A 17,348-nucleotide genomic window follows, 5' to 3' on the forward strand; every position below is an offset into this window, starting at 1 on the left:
GACATGGTACATTTTTCGACCAATAAGAAAGGGTTTTTTTGGTTTTGTCTTTGCTCACAGGCGGAGAGTGCCTTCAGCATTTTCCTTATAAAACGCAGTTTTTACCGTTTCTTCCCGCAGTAAATATAAACAACAATAGTATTCAGGAAGAAAACCAAACACTGCATATATTTTTATCATAACTCTGGTTTTATGTGGCCTATCAACACAATTTAAATACTGTTAAAAACTAACAGTTGTACACGTTATCATTAATGCGCTTTGCTAGCTAAAACACCGGTGTCGGCACATAAGGACACTGTCATAGCCTGTCAACGACGTTGATTAGCTGCGTATATATGAAAGTGAATCGCATCATTGGCTGGACTATGGGATAAGGTGGCATTGTTCTAATCCCATACGGGAGCAGCGAGTCACTTACTGACTAACACTGCAAAACAGAATTGTTAACGTATTTATTTTAATTTCAATTCAGGTTAGTTTTTTTTTCTGTGCGCAATGCAGATTTTCTGTGCGCAGAGACTCTGCCAGCAGTGCGCAACTGCGCCCGTGTGCAGATTAGAGGGAACATTGCCCAGAAAGTGTCCAGGATAATCCTTGTGAGATGCACACGGTTTATAATTTTATTCAAAAATATTTTATAGATGTTCAGTGTTCACTTTTACAGTGAAATAATAACTTTTCCCACGTATGTGTATTGTAACGATGGTTAAGTGTTATTGTACATGTTGGTTATCTCTGCACACTGTTGTTGTTCCTTTAAGATTCATGTTTGGTTGTGCTGCAGGAAGTAGGGAGGGTGGTGTGGAGGAAGGGGAGGGGGGACCTGGGTTCTGTGTTGTGTGGGTGCCAGGCTGAAGAGAGGTGTAGTATGAGGGCGCTCTCCCCTGAGTTAGCAACCCGCTTGCTTATGTGCCGAATAAACGGACAAACTGAGACCCAACCGTCTGGTTCTTGTGAATGTTACATTGGTGTCAGAAGTGAAGAAAGAAAAAAGAACCCCAGAACGCCCGACACCCTGTTGCTGGCGACGCTTGCCGTTACGAGACGAGGATGTTGCCGGGCAGGATTAAGAAGGAGACGGAGGAGAGGGAGGTTCGTCCGCGCTCGCCCGCCCATGGAGTAAGGGAAACGGCGCTGCGGCTGTCTGCCGAGGCTGGATTTTCTCCAGGTTTGACTAGGCTCGGGAACTGTTCGCACAGCGGCCACGATTCCGGCGGGAAGGAGTCGACCTCGCTTGGCGCGCCGTCACGTGATGTAAACAAACATGGTGGCGCCCAGCAAGCTGCAGCGCATATAAAAACGCCTAAGTTCAGCGGCAAGACGCCATGGGAAGTGTTTATCGCACAGTTCGAGCTGTTAGCTGTTGCAGCTGGCTGGTCTGAGGAACATAAAGCTCTCCAGTTGGCTTTGTGCCTGTGTGAGGATGCAGCTGCATGCCTGCTGCTGCTAACCGAGGAGCAGAGGGGAGATTATAATGCTCTGGTCGGAGCACTTCAGAGGCGCTTCGGGCAGTATAACCAACCAGTGCTGCTGAGGTCGGAGTTCCACAACAGACGCAGATTGCCAGGTGAGCCCCTCCGCATTTTGGCCCATGAAGTCGAGTGCCTTTGCCGGAGGGCGTATGACAGCATGCCACCATCAGTGCAGGCGGAGTTAGCTCGGGACCAGTTCCTGCAGGCCCTGAGCCCTAAAGAGCTCCGAGGAGAGGCTCTCAGCAGTGAGGAGTATCTGGTCAAAGAACTGTGAGGGGCTGACTCCACAGCAGCAAGAGAGTCTATGGCAGGTACTAAAAGAGTTTAGTGACATTTTTGCCCTGAAAGAAAGTGATGTTGGCTTGACACACTTGGTAGAGCACGTCATTGAGACCGGGGATGCCCAGCCTATTAAAGTGCACCCCCGCCGCCTGCCCCTGACTCATCAGGAGGCTGCAGACAGAGAGTTGTGTGAAATGATGAAGGCGGGCATCATAGAGCCATCTGATAGCCCGTGGGCCTCCGCGGTGGTGATGGTGCCTAAGAAAAAAAGTCCTAGGATGCGTTTCTGTGTGGACTACAGACCACTCAACAAAGTGACGAAGAAGGACTCTTACCCCCTTCCCAGGATTGATGAGTCTCTCGACTTAGTAGCCGGGTCCTCCTGGTTCTCCACCCTGGACCTGCGGAGTGGCTACTGGCAGGTGCCACTGTCCCCGGAATCCAGACCGAAGACAGCCTTCTGCACTAACAGGGGACTATGGCAGTTCAAAGTCCTGAGCTTTGGTCTTTGCAACGCTCCTGCGACCTTCGAGAGGCTTATGGACAGTGTGCTGGCTGGCGTCCCACGGCAACGGTGTCTGGTTTACCTGGATGATCTTCTAGTGCACGGGAGCTCCTTTGATGCTGCCCTGGATGCCCTGAGACAAGTGTTGGAGAGGGTGGCGGCTGCAGGCCTGAAGCTGCATCCCGACAAGTGCCACTTCATGAGGAGGGAGGTGGAGTTTCTGGGCCACAAGCTGGGTCGTGAGGGCATCAGCACTTTGGAGGAAAAAATTCACACCATTACCGAGTGGCCCACACCAGCAGACCAGAAACAGCTCAAAAGCTTCCTAGGACTGGCGTCTTATTACAGGAGGTTTGTGAAGGGCTTTTCCTCCATAGCCGCACCACTCTTCCACCTGCTGCAGAAGGACCGTGACTTCATCTGGACCCAGGACTGTCAGCAGGCGTTCAACACCCTCCGCAGATCGCTGACAGAGTCCCCAGTCCTCGCCCCCCCTGACCCCACCCTGCCTTTTGTCCTGGACACTGACGCAAGTAATGTGGGGCTGGGAGCTGTGTTGTCGTAGGTTGGGCCGGAAGGTGAGAAGGTGGTGGCGTACTTCAGTCGGGTCCTGAACAGGAGTGAGCGGCGCTACTGTGTCACACGACGAGAGCTGCTGGCTGTGGTGGCAGGGGTGAGACACTTTAAGTACTACCTGTGCGGCACAGCATTTGTTATCAGAACTGATCATGCTGCCCTTCAGTGGCTGATGTCTTTCAGGGAGCCAGAGGGACAGGTGGCTCGCTGGCTGGAGGAGCTCCAAGCCTTCAATTTCACTGTGGAGCACAGAGCAGGGACGCACCATTCTAACGCAGACGCCCTCTCTCGCCGCCCATGTGCTGCAGCTGGCTGCCGTTACTGTGAGAAGCGAGAGGAAATAGAGCGGGAACTCACGACAATAGACGGAGCAGCACAGCTCGCCTGCAGGGCTCTTCTGGTGGTGGATGCAGCGGAGTGGAGGGCACGGCAGGAACAAGACACGGACCTGCTGCCGGTCCTGCAGTGGCTGGAGAAGGGGGAGCAACCCCTTTGGGATGAGGTCACTGGGTTTTCCATCTGTACCAGGGGGCTATGGGCCAAGTTTGCAGCTCTCAGGCTGAAGGAGGGGGTGTTGGAGCGTGCCTGGAAGGATCCTGCCACGGGGGAGGAGAGGTGGCAGGTTGTGGTGCCAAGGTCGCTGAGGTCAGCGGTGCTGGAAGCCTGCCATGGGAGCACTGGCTCCGGCTACTTTGGGGTCTCTAAGACTCTCCGCCGCCTCCGCCAGGGCTATTACTGGGGTCAACAGCGGAGGGATGTGGAGGACTTTTGCCGCAGCTGTGATGCATGTTCCTCACACAAAGGGCCACAGGACCAGTCCCGGGCTCAGCTTCAGCAGCAACCAGCAGGAGCTCCAATGGAGCGAGTAGCTGTGAACGTCATGGGCCCATTTCCTCGCACAGACAGAGGAAACCGCTATGTTCTTGTGGCCATGGACTATTTTACCAAGTGGCCGGAAGCATACGCCATCCCAGAGCAGGAGGCTGAGACTGTCGCTGATGTATTAGTGGAGGGGATGTTCAGCCGCTTTGGAACAGCAGAGACCCTCCACAGTGACCAGGGGCGTAACTTTGAGTCCAAGGTATTTGCTGCCATGTGTGAACGCCTTGGGATTAAGAAGACCCGCACCACCCCACTTCACCCCCAAAGCGATGGACTGGTGGAAAGGTTTAACAGGACGCTGGCCCAGCAGCTAGCCATCCTTACCTCAGAACACCAACGGGACTGGGACTACCATCTTCCCCTTATCCTCATGGCCTACAGGTCGGCAGTGCAAGACTCCACCCAATGTACGCCTGCCCTGCTCATGTTAGGGAGAGAGCTGAGAACTCCTGCAGAGTTGGCTTTTGGGAAGCCCCCGGACGCGCCAGAAGCACCACCAGGCCGGGACTACGCAAGGAAGCTGCAGGACCGACTGGATTCTGCACATTCCTACGCCCGGGAGCAGCCGGCGAAGGCAGGCCTGCGCCAAAAGAGGAATTATGACATCACCACTAAGGGGAGGCACTTCCGTGCTGGGGAGCTGGTGTGGGTCTACAGCCCAAAGAGAAAGAAGGGACGGTGTCCTAAACTGGATAGCAGCTGGGTGGGGCCTTGCAGCGTCCTAGAGCGAGTGGGGGAGGTTGTTTACAGGGTGCAGTTGCCTCCTAGGGGGAGGATAGTAGCGCTGCACAGAGACCGGATGGCCCCCTACAGAGGGCAGTCCCTCCCCTCCTTTCCAGAGGGACGTGTACAGAGCGTCCATGACCCTGCTCAGAGGGGCCCCCGACCGGGGCTGCGTTCCCCTCCCTCGGACTCTTCACCCCAAAGCCCCGACGCTCCGCGCCCACCTCAGGGGCTCAGGAGGTCAAGGAGGGAACGTAGGCTACTACCCCGCCTCAGAGAGTGTCGTTCCCTCGGGGACGAGGAACTTATTGCTGGGGGGGCAGTGTAACGATGGTTAAGTGTTATTGTACATGTTGGTTATCTCTGCACACTGTTGTTGTTCCTTTAAGATTCATGTTTGGTTGTGCTGCAGGAAGTAGGGAGGGTGGTGTGGAGGAAGGGGAGGGGGGACCTGGGTTCTGTGTTGTGTGGGTGCCAGGCTGAAGAGAGGTGTAGCACGAGGGCGCTCTCCCCTGAGTTAGCAACCCGCTTGCTTATGTGCCGAATAAACGGACAAACTGAGACCCAACCGTCTGGTTCTTGTGAATGTTACAGTATTAATAATAAGTTATGTTGAAAATACACATCCACAGAGCATCCATTCCTTTGGTTAAAAATATTAAAAATAATGATAAGAATTTAGGAATTTATGTTTCTATTTCCATTTCTTCATTAAATAAATGTACAAAATAATGATTCACATAAATATTGTTAGAGTGAGGAGATTCTTTAAAATCATTAGTGGTCAGGGAGCTCCTCCCCACAAATGAGCTCCTGCAGTGTCTCAACTAATGTTGAGGCATTGTGAAGATTTTCAGGTTTACAGGTTCAGGTCTACTGATGTTTTGTTTTCTACTGACTCTCTGACACAGTAATACGTAATAGTGTCAGTTGGGGAGCTGCAGAGAGAATAAGAAACCTGACAGTTGATGGTCAGGTGTTCCCCTGGCTGCATATGTAATGGATGAGATTGATATTCTGGAATCTCCTCACAAAGAAAATGTGCAGAGTTTTATGGCTGAGGAGCTAGGAAGCTAAATTTACATAGAATCAAACAAATAAAGCATCGATGTTACTCTAACTCTTCATAGTAAAGGCTGTTGACCATTTTTTCACCTGAAGGCATTCACTTTGTTTCAGATCCAACTTCTGCAGGTTTTAACTACAATTTTTGTTCATACATTGTTTTACTTTTCCTATTTATTCTATATCAAATACAAATACAAATACATGTTACTTTAGCTTTAGCTAAAACATAATTTGAGGATTTTTGTGGACAAAACTTTTGTTGTTCTCTCTGTTTGCAGATGTCAGACACAGAAAAACAGAAATTTTAACACACAGACGCATTTAACACATGCATTTTACTTAAAGGGATAAGAGATATCATTGAAGCTATTTTGTATTGATCTTTGTTTGTTTGTTTGTTTGTTTGTTTGTTTGTTTGTTTGTTTGTTTGTTTGTTTGTTTGTTTTAATCATAAGCCCTCTTTAAGGCCATTAGTGGTCTGATAACTCCTTCTATGGTTGATTTACAAATGTTCAGGCAATGTGAGGTTTTTGTTCAGGTTGTCGGTACGTGGAACAGAGAGAGACTGACGAGAGACTGAAGTCCCCTTCCCTACATCTGAGAGAGCTTTTCCTTAACCTTCCTCTTGTGTTAGCGTTCTGTTATCATCTCTTATGTTAATGGGTCAGTTTTGACCCATGTATTAAATCAGCTATAAAATACACTAAAAACAATAATAAGTTATCATCCAATTTGTTTCTCATTCTTGGTTACCTTGTTAGGCTTCGTTATCAATGAAAATGTTGGTTTTAATACTTTTGGTGTGGTGTTTTTTGTCACTACACCCCTCGATTTCAATTTAAAAAAATAGTAAAATTAACCTCTAAAAATCATATTAATTAATAAAAGGTTTTTGTGTTACCTGACTATTACTGAGGGGTATAGGACACATCTCTTAAATAAATCTGTTTTATTGATTTTTTTCATTTTAATATTAATGGCTAAAATGACATCTATGGTGTTACGGGTCAATTTTGAAGAAAAGACAAAAAAATGTTTGGTTTTTTTCAGCAGTAGACCTTTAATATAAACTGAAAAAAAAGAAAAAAAGTCAGTCCAGTGGTCATATCGAGGACCACACATTTTCATTGGTTCTTCTCAGGGGTGCCACTCGCAGCTTTGACTGTGAAATTCTGTACATTCCAGGTGTAACCCCCCTCAGTCTCTATGTCCGGTGCTGTATGAGTAAAACTCTCTGGACTCGAGATGGGTAGAGCTCAGGCGTGGTTTATTCCCCTTTTTGTGGGTCTCTGCAATAACATGGGACATGAATAACCATAGGTTTCCAGCAACAGGATTCCGCCCAAACACAGCAAAAGCTTCATTGCTACTAACGGATAAGCTAATGATCGTATAGTGGAACTCTGTTTTCTTAAAATAAATAAAAAACAAATATTGATTGAAAAATAAAATGGCAACAAAACTTATCACGGAAAATAAAATAGAAACATTACTGCATTGTGGTTTAGGTAACAAAAGAGAAATTAATTCACTTAAATGCACATTGATGTAAATATAAATAAACTTCCAGACCAAAGCCAAAATTTCCTTTCATGTACAATAGTAAATGGAACAATGCTGCCATCTACTGGGCAAAACTTAATAAGCAGTATTTCTTAAACAGAATTAGCCTGCAGCTCAACCAAATACATGTTTCAAAATACACATACCTGCAATAACATGGGACATGAATAACCATGGGTTTCCAGCAACAGGATTCCGCCCAAACTATCAAGAGAAGTTTCAAAATTATTAGACACGACAGTCTCCTCTAGCTGTTAGCCGCTAGCTCAGCGTGTCCATTTTTCCTACCGTCTAACCCATTAATTGCAAAACAAGGTCATAAAACTGAAATCTACTCAGATGCTACTGTATGGGCAGTTCATGCTGTTAATGCACTGTCATGTTAACTTCAATGAGGATTTTCAAATATGTTTTAAACTCATGTTCAGTCAGGGCGGACTGAGAAAGAACTTACCACGGCAAAAGCGTCATTGCTACTAACGGATAAGCTTAGAGAAAGCCTGTTTACCAGTAGCAGACTTCCGCTGCGGATTTTCAAAATAAAATAAGTTTAACAGGAATTTAACAACAACAAAACCATATTCATTCTTTTACATCGTTACACAGGCATAGTTTGTTTTTGCATCACAGGCTTCCCAGATTTTTCTGCCATATTTCCCTGGCTCACTGGGTATGTATTGCCGGAAGGGGCATTTTCCTTGACAAGTGGACAAGACGTTCATCCACTGGATGAACATTAGCGGAAGAAGCTGCACCCATCTCTCCCAGACATCCCTGATGGGAGCAAGCTTGTCAGACCTCAGTCTGGTCTCTCTGTTGTCAAATCTGAGAGCTCTTGAATCAAAATGATATCAAATGTGTGAAGTGACATCGTTGCCCAGAACATATTACTCAGTGGCGTGTCTAGAAATTTTTTGTTGGGGGGGCCAGGTAGGGGCACAGATTTGGAGAAGGGTGGCAGATGTAATTGGCAGATAATGTTAAAAACAATTCTACCAAGCGTTAACCATAATCCAATAACCCTGTAAACCTAATAACCGAATGCATTTTTAACTCTTATTAGAATGAGATTTTAACCACTATGGTGCAAAGTTTTGAGATACTGCGTTGATAAAGTACAAGAGATACAATCAGTCAGTGTTTATTCAGCAGTAAAGGACAGCAATATTTGCATAGTATTTTTACTGACATGTAGTGCACATATGTTTTGGGCAAAAACATTTTTGAATATTAAAATACAAACATTTTTAACATACAATTGGCAAATTAGCCAATGCCAATGCAAAACCAATGCCTGTTAAAAAAAAGAAACTGGTGTTTCATTTTGAAACTGGAAAAAAGTGGGGAAACAAATGAAAAGACTAACATTTGAATAAAACCTGAAAGCAAGTAAATACTTTCTATGCTGCCTTATGGTAAACTTTGATAATATTGACATATAAAGAACAACACTGGCTGATGATGAAATACAGTCAGCTGGCATGGTGACACTGCCAGTATTAACCTGCAGGACTGGACTGGGACAGAAAATCGGGCATTTTGACTAGAGACCGGCCCACCAGGTATTAAAGCCATAAAGCCTTTGAATGAAAACAAATGCTGTTGTGACAGTGATGTACACTGTCTTGTTGGTATATGTATGATTTCTATACATTTTACGTCAGATAAAAACTTTGTTTGCAAGATTCAGATAATTATTTAATAAAAGCTAAATATTTGAATTGAGAATAAAAAAGAAAAGTATTTCTTTGTGCCCCCCTCTCCCTGTTAATGTCCTACCTGGCCCCCTGGCAACACGTTGCTAGACCCGCCCCTGCACAGTTACCAGCTGTCAGCTACGTAGAAAAGGATCCTGGTGTTATTTGTATCTCAGAAACAGTTCATAACTTCCCTTCAACTCATTCATGTCACCTAAAAGGTAAACCTGTTTCTCCATCACCTGTTCAGCTCTGATGATTCAGTAAGGACATCTCCTGGTTTCATCTTCATGTTTCCCTCTCACCACATATCCAAACCGACATCATGACCAGCAGCTTTACAGCTGTGGCTCCAGCAAACATCAGCTGACACTAGAAATTAATATTAAATAAATTCTAACAACAGCTGATCAAGCTTAAACGTGCTGCTGTTGTTTAGCGCGACATCCGCTGGTTTCCTATTTCTGGCGCAAAGTGGGCGATAAACAAACAAGAGAGACGATCAGCTGATCATTGATCAGTTTCATGATTGAAGTAGCAATAGAAGAGGCAGCTGTAAAGACAGAATAACTCCAGCTTTGTGTCTTTTTCCATTCTAGCTGAAGTACGGGACAAACTGCGTCTCTTCTCAGCTCAGTACGAAATGCCTAATATTTTCTCTGAATGAGGGACCATTCCATTTTTTAAGGAGCTGTTGGCAACTCTACTAACTAACCTTATGAATAAAATAAAGTTCACTATCAGTAACATCATAGCAACCGAACAGCTGTATAGTATCATCATTATCTTTCCACATGTCGCCATGGACTTTTTTTCCTTCAAGGTTTATCATAGTAATGATTCTTTTTAGTCGCAATGGCATAAATAGCTCAAAACATCTGTTGATGTAACTGACTTTGGTCAGAGCAAACCTTGTGATTCCAGGGGTCATTTTGATGACATTTGCAGCAGCTGCCCTGCCATGTACATCATGAGGTACTGAGCTCCAAAAGATCTTACCATTTTTGGACTTGAATCTTTCAGCAGGAGTAGCTTCAGCGCCAGCGGCCTCCACCTCTGATCAGATGTGTCTGTGTGTTCTGGATGATAGTCTACATTGTCTTCCTCCTTAGAAACCTGCCCATCTGAATCATTATGCTGCTCTGTGTCCTCTCCTTCATTTTCACTAAAAATATGATCCAGAACTTGGCTCACTGTCAATCTTCTTCTCATTTTTGTATACTGCACATTGTAAATGTGCACTCTGGAAGTCAAATGGCCACTCAAATGAGTGAATTCACCTCACATGTCTTGACACCCTGGCTCCTCCCCTTTTGCGAGTGTGGACGCTTCATCTCTTTGCTCCTTAAATGCATTGCTTCTTTTATTGATTTTTATGCTGATTTTTTTCCCTTTTTTCCGTATGAGCTTACCTGCGATAGCTTTTGGACACTTATAGATCATTAGGACTAAAGTGTTCTTAACAGAAACAGCAACATTTTTATAGTTACCTTATCCTCAGCGCTCCGTGTGTCTGTGGCCTGGACACAGCTGAAGCCTGATTACAGCATCTGGGCACCGAACAGCCTCAATAGCCTGGAAAGGTGCTAACCGCTAGGCTAACTAGCAACAAGATGCCTTCCCTCTCCACAGATGACTACCACAGCCTCCTGCAGAAGATTGTAGTACTGGAGACAAAAATTCATCGCTTAGAAGTAAACGTGGAGGTAAATGGACTGTGTGGAAATGAAACAACCTTGCCTTTGATTCAAAACAATGGCGATGAGCAAGCTAGTACACAGCTAAGGAGCACAAATAACATGACCAAGAAAGTAGACTCTGTGCATTATTATAAATCCTCAAGTGATAATCCCCCCTTGGACTGTCTTGGTGCAAAACCAAGACATAAATCATGTCTCCTGGAAGGGGGAGGACATATCACGGGCAGAGCACAGCGAGCTGAAATCTCTGAAACCGTCTGGCCTTCACTTCCTACGAGACAGAGAAGCTCTTCTACCCCTGTATACGAGAGGAAACAGGACTGGACAACCGTGAATAGGAAGGTTAACAACAAACCTCCAAAACAACTGAATGTGAAACTGCACAACAGATTTGCTCCACTATCAAAGGACCCTGGATCTATATCGGACAACCATCCATCTAAAAGCAGCGAAGTAAGGTCTGAAAATCTGTTGAAAAGTAAAAGACCACAGGGAAAGCTAAAGGCTAGGCCTGAAACTCTGATTGTGGGTGACTCTGCCGTAAAGGATGTACAAAGGATGTGCGGTAAGAACACTAAAGTCCTCTGCTTTCCTAAGGATATGGTCAACAACCTGAAGGAGAGAATTCTTCAAATTGCAGATGAATATCCAACTGTGACAAACATTGTTCTGCATACAGGGTCAAACGATGTGTCCAAACAACAGTCGGAGGTTCGGAAACGGGACTTTACTGGATTACTAAATACTGTAAACTCTCTGAATGCAGCTGTATTCATCAGTGGACCTGTACCGCCGGTCAGAGGAGGAGACGAGAGATTCAGCAGGTTGTTTACACTGAATAAATGGCTTATATCAGCATGTACTGACCACTCAGTGCATTTTATCAACAACTTTAATATTTTTTGGGAACGCAGGCATCTGTTTAAAGCAAATGGATTTAATTTTAACAAGTCAGGGGTGAAACTGTTCACCTCCTACTTGTTTTATTCCATACGTCATCCATCCGTGCTTGGTGCCAAGGCTGAGATAAACGAGGAGTTATCTCATAAAGAGGAACAAACAGTACTCCAAGAACAGACAAAGCCCAGCAGAAACCTTGAGGAGGAGCTCCATTTGCCCCCACCCGGGAAGAGCCTCAGAAAGGAGAGACATCTGAGGCAAGAAGAGGGGTCCCTATTTGCCTCCAACTCTCTCAACAACACCAACGACCAGGACCAGGGACCAGGATCTTCCCCAGTCCCCCAAACCCCTGACAGGCCATCACCCTCCTCCCCCTCCCTTTCTCCCTCCTCCCCACACCTGAAATTCACTGAGGAGATGATGGAGCGGGTCAATGCTGGGCTCAGATCTACCCCCCGGCCCAATCCCTTTTTGTCCCCCATAAACCCCCCACCAGAGCGGTCAAAGGTTCGCCATCGAGCCCCACCCTCAACAGAGCAATCGAAGTCACATTGCCCAGCCTCGCCCCCCTTAGTTCCTCCTTACCACCTTCATGCCCCTTCTCCGCAGTCTGATGTGTGATGTGTGGAGGGTCCGGGCTGCGAGGATTATGGCAGTGGTGACTTTTCCCAGGAGAAGCTGGGACCCTGTTTACTAGAAGGTTTTAAAATTTCTGTACTTTTAGGTGACAGAAGGAGACATGTGGCCTGGTCAAAACACAGAGAGCTGCACTCTAAAAGATCTTTAAACATAGTAAACATACCTTGTGTGCCACAGACTGCTCCCAAACACGAGGGGACAAGTAATACCTCTAAAACACTTAAGTTGGCTTTATTAAACGTTAGATCTTTAGCTGGGAAAACATTTTTAATTAATGATTTAATCACTGAGCACAGCCTTGATTTTATGTTTTTAACTGAAACTTGGTTGGACCAAAGTAACAGTGGAGCTGTTCTCATCGAGACGACCCCTCCTAACTACAGTTTTATCAGTGAGGCCAGGGTGAGCAGGAGAGGAGGAGGGGTTGCTGTCTTATTTAATGAATCATTTCAATGTAAGCAGCTATCTCCTGGAAGTTTTCAGTCTTTTGAATATGTGGCTTTACAGCTGAAGGCCCCATCCAAAGTTGTGTTTCTTAATGTTTACAGGCCTCCCAAATACTGCACAGACTTTTTTAATGACCTCAGTGAACTGCTGTCTGTGATCTGTGTTGATTTTGACTGTGTAATTATTGTTGGGGATTTTAACATCCATGTGGACAACCCTCAGGACAAAGGGACTAAAGACCTGAGTAACACTCTGGGCAACTTTGGGCTGACTCAGCATGTAACAGAGGCCACACATAATAGAGGACACACTCTTGACCTACTGATCTCCAAGGGCCTGAGCATTTCAAAGGTTACTGTGTCTGATGTGGGCGTGTCTGATCATTACTGTGTTTTCTTTGAAAGTAAAATCTCAGCCCACATAAATATATCAACAACAGTGATCACAAAACGGTGTATAACTGAACACAGTAGTGCAATTTTTAACCAGGTCTTCCCATTAACACCTGACCTGTCCAGAGGGTCAGTCAATGAGCTCGTCAATAGCTTCAATGCTAACATGTTAAATGTAATGGACACTATTGCTCCCATTAAGGTGAAGGTTATCTCTGGAAGGAAAAAGTCTCCATGGAGAAACTCCGCACTGGTGAAAAATGAAAAAAAGAGAGTGTAGGAAAGCTGAGCGCAGATGGAGAAAAACAAACCTCCAGGTTCATTATGACATCTATAAAGAGAAACTTCACAATTATAATTTACAACTGAGGAGTGCAAGAAGGTCCTACTTCTCTGACATCATCACTAAAAACAGTCATAATGCTCGGGTCTTATTTTCTACAGTTGACAGGCTAACAAACCCTCCTGTGTCAGTGGCAGCTGAACTTCATTCGACCATGGCCTGCAATGACTTTGCCAAATTCTTCACAGAAAATATCCAAAAAATTAGACAAGCAATTGGTACATCAACAGCAGATCCAGGATATGCACTGTGTCCACCAAAAAACTGTTTAAACACCATGAAACAGTTTCACCCGATTAACAGCAAAGACCTGGAGGACATCTTAGGTCAACTGAACTCCTCCTCCTGCTGTTTAGATGTCCTGCCAACACGTTTTTTCAAAAAGGTCTCAAAGACTTTAGAGTCAGACCTGTTACAGATCGTCAACTTTTCTTTATTATCAGGTGTGTTTCCAGAATCACTAAAAACTGCTGTAATAAAACCTATACTGAAAAAGGACAATCTTGACAAGACACAAATGAACAACTACAGGCCGATCTCAAATCTCCCATTTTTAAGTAAGATCATTGAAAAAGCAGTTTCTCAACAGCTCAGTTACTTCTTAAAACAGAATAACTGCTACGATGTCTTCCAGTCAGGTTTTAGACAGAACCACAGCACTGAAACCGCTCTGACCAAAGTGTTTAATGACATATGTCTGAATACAGACAGTGGAAAAATGTCAGTCTTAGTTTTACTGGATCTCAGTGCAGCATTTGATACAGTTGACCACAACATATTACTCAAACGACTGGAGAACTGGACAGGTCTTTCAGGAACTGTACTAAACTGGTTCAAAACATACTTAGAAAACAGGAAATACTTTGTATCAATAGGTAACTTCACATCTGAGCAGACAAGTATCACATGTGGAGTTCCCCAAGGTTCCATCTTGGGACCCCTTCTGTTTAACATTTACATGCTCCCACTGGCACAGATTATAAAGAACAACAAAATAAACTATCATAGCTATGCAGATGACACACAAATATATATCACAATGTCACCAGGAGACCAAGGCCCTGTACAGGCTCTTGGTAAATGCATTGAGGAAATTAATGACTGGTTATGCCACAATTTTCTCCAGCTAAACAAAAACAAAACTGAGGTAATAGTCTTTGGCGCCAAAGAAAAACGATTACAGGTCACCAGAGAACTTCAATCTATACATCTAAAAACCACAAACCAGGCGAGAAATTTGGGTGTAGTGATGGATGCAGACCTAAACTTAGAAAAACACATTAAGACAATAACAAAGTCAGCTTACTATCACCTCAAGAATATTTCAAGGATAAAAGATCTGATGTCTCAACAGGACCTGGAAAAACTAGTCCATGCATTCATCTTTAGTAGGCTTGATTACTGTAACAGCATCTTTACAGGTCTACCTAAAAAATCAGTCAGACAACTACAGCTCATTCAGAACTCTGCTGCTCGAGTCCTCACTAAGACCAAAAAAGTGGACCACATCAGTCCAGCTCTGAGGTCTTTACACTGGCTGCCTGTCCGTCAGAGGATAGACTTTAAAGTTCTGATGCTGGTCTATAAAGCTCTGAATGGTTTAGGACCAAAATACATCAGTGACCTCCTGACCCAGTATGAACCTTCCGGATCCCTCAGGTCATCTGAATCCGGTCTTTTATCAGTTCCCAGAGTCAGAACCAGACACGGAGAAGCTGCATTCAGCTTTTATGCTCCTTATATCTGGAACAAACTCCCAGAAAGCCTCAGATCAGCTGAAACACTCAGTTTATTTAAATCCAGGTTGAAGACTCACCTATTCTCAGCTGCATTTGAATAAAGCACCAAATCCACACTTTTAAGCTTAAATTTCAAAACTTACATTAACTACTGATTTTATCTACTGTTCTGATTTTATCTGTTTTGATTTTATATACTGTTTTGTTTGTTTGTTTGTTTGTTAATTAGTTAGTTTGTTTGTTTGCTTGTTTTAATCAATTTTAAATCATGCTTTTTATTTGTTTTTGTTTCTAATGTCTCTGTAAAGCACTTTGAATCACCTTGTTGTTGAATTGTGCTATACAAATAAATTTGCCTTGCCTTGCCTTGCCTTTATTTTGTTTTGTTTTTGTGCAGGTATACTGGAAAAACATGCAAAATAAGAATCCCCTAAAGCTCATATGATTAGGAGAAGAGCTTGCTGTCAGTGTTTTAACTGAAAGTGCACTTATGATTTCAGTTTTGGCTTTAATTATTGCTGAATACTCATAATATTATAACTGGGTCGAAACCGACCCTAACAACACAAAGGTCATGATTTCAGCTAGGGCATTTTTTAATTTAGTGAAAAGATTTTTTTTTTGTTTTATTTTGTAGAAATAGAGATTCCTGACAAATTCAAAAAGCCTTGATACAATAAACAAATGTATGTAATTTTTTCTGCATTTGAAATTTAAAATGGGTCAGTGCCGACCCTAACACAAGAGAAAGTATATTTACTAATAGTAAATCATCTTTATTCATAACCAAAGAGATAAAGGAGAAATGAGTCTGAGAACAGGAAGGGTAGACAGGAAAAAACACACCCCAAAAGAAAACCATTGGCTGCTCTATGCCTCAGATCAAGTCTTTTCCACGCAGGCTGTCTGATCCAGGCTGTGTGAAAGCTGCCAAAACATAAGACACCTGACAGGTGATGACAACATCTTGTCACGAAAAGATTGGCAACTTGAGAGGTTTGGATAATTTCTGTTATTCTATCTGGATTACATACCTGGAAATCATATCAGCTTCATTATTTTCGTCATTCACCGAATTGTGTGTGGGTTTTTTTAAAAGGCAGCATTTACAATAACTGAACGACTGAATCTACTCTGTTGTTGCTCGAAACTAATAATGTCAAAAGTGGAAGATTTATTTTTAAAACAATTGATAATTTCTTGTGTATTAGCAAATACTATAAATCCTAATGGAGGTGATTTATTAAAAGATAAACAATTCAATGGGCTTCCTTGTAGACTAAGGTTATTTAAAAATCAAAACAACATACTGGAAAAAATTATTATTTTTTCCTTGCTGTGCAGGTGTACTGCTAACATACAAGATTGTGTAGTATGATGTTTTCAGTTTCTGCAGATGTGTGAGAACGAAGATCTAACGTGATACTATAGGGAAATAACTTCTGAGGAACTGAAACTGTGTGTGAAAGCACGGTAGCCTTATGAGCTAATGACTATACATGTGACCAGAGACAAATAAATATGTAATATTATTTATTTGATTGTTTTTTATGTTTGAGTTACTATAAGAAGCAACTGATGGTGAATTCAAAGCTGTACAGTTCAATGCATGCAGCCCTCCAGGTCTTGTAACCACTGATTCATAAACGGATTATATAAAGTATATAAATAACATTTCATTGATTTGAACTGTTGTCCAGTTTGGTGAGCCTGTGTCCTGTGTGTAGCCTCAGCTTCCTGTTCTTAGCTGGAGTGGCACTTGGTGTGGTCTTCTACTATTACCCATTTGCTTAAAGGCTGAATATCTTGTTCCTTCAGAGATGCTGTGATAAGTGATTACAACCAAAGTATGTTGCACTTCTATCAGCTCCATTTGGTGATGGGCTCTAACATCCAGCATCAACCAGGCATTTTCTCCTAGAGAACTGTCACTCACTGGATAGTTTCAATTTTTCAGATCTGTCTAAGCCCCAGAAATGGCTGTTTGCTCCTTTGCTTGTGTTTTTGCTCACTGTGTGTTTCCCTTTGTACAGACCTTCCCTGGAATCCCTTACTGGAGTGTGGTTTTGGATGCCTGTTCTCGCTGAGCCCTGGTGCCAATCCCCGCCTGCACTTTGCATGTAGCACATAGTTGGTGATCACTTTAAACACATTATTGTCCCAATGGCAGGATTCAAACACTTTAAACTAGTGCTGTCAGCGTTAACCCATTACGCAGTCATCACGATTAACGTGATTAAACCCACTCAACCCGTCTGGAGCTCAGAATGGAAAAACTTCAGACAAACTGCCCGAAACGTGTTGACAGAGACATTCCAGGGATTTTGAGTCAGTCTGCGCTCCAGATGAGTTAATTGTTAATCGTGTTAGCTGAGGTGGCGTTAACGCGCTTAAGCTGCATTAACGCGTTAATGCCG

Source organism: Rhamphochromis sp. 'chilingali' (genome assembly GCF_963969265.1).
Source record: "Rhamphochromis sp. 'chilingali' genome assembly, chromosome: 15".
In the NCBI taxonomy this organism is placed as follows: domain Eukaryota; kingdom Metazoa; phylum Chordata; class Actinopteri; order Cichliformes; family Cichlidae; genus Rhamphochromis; species Rhamphochromis sp. 'chilingali'.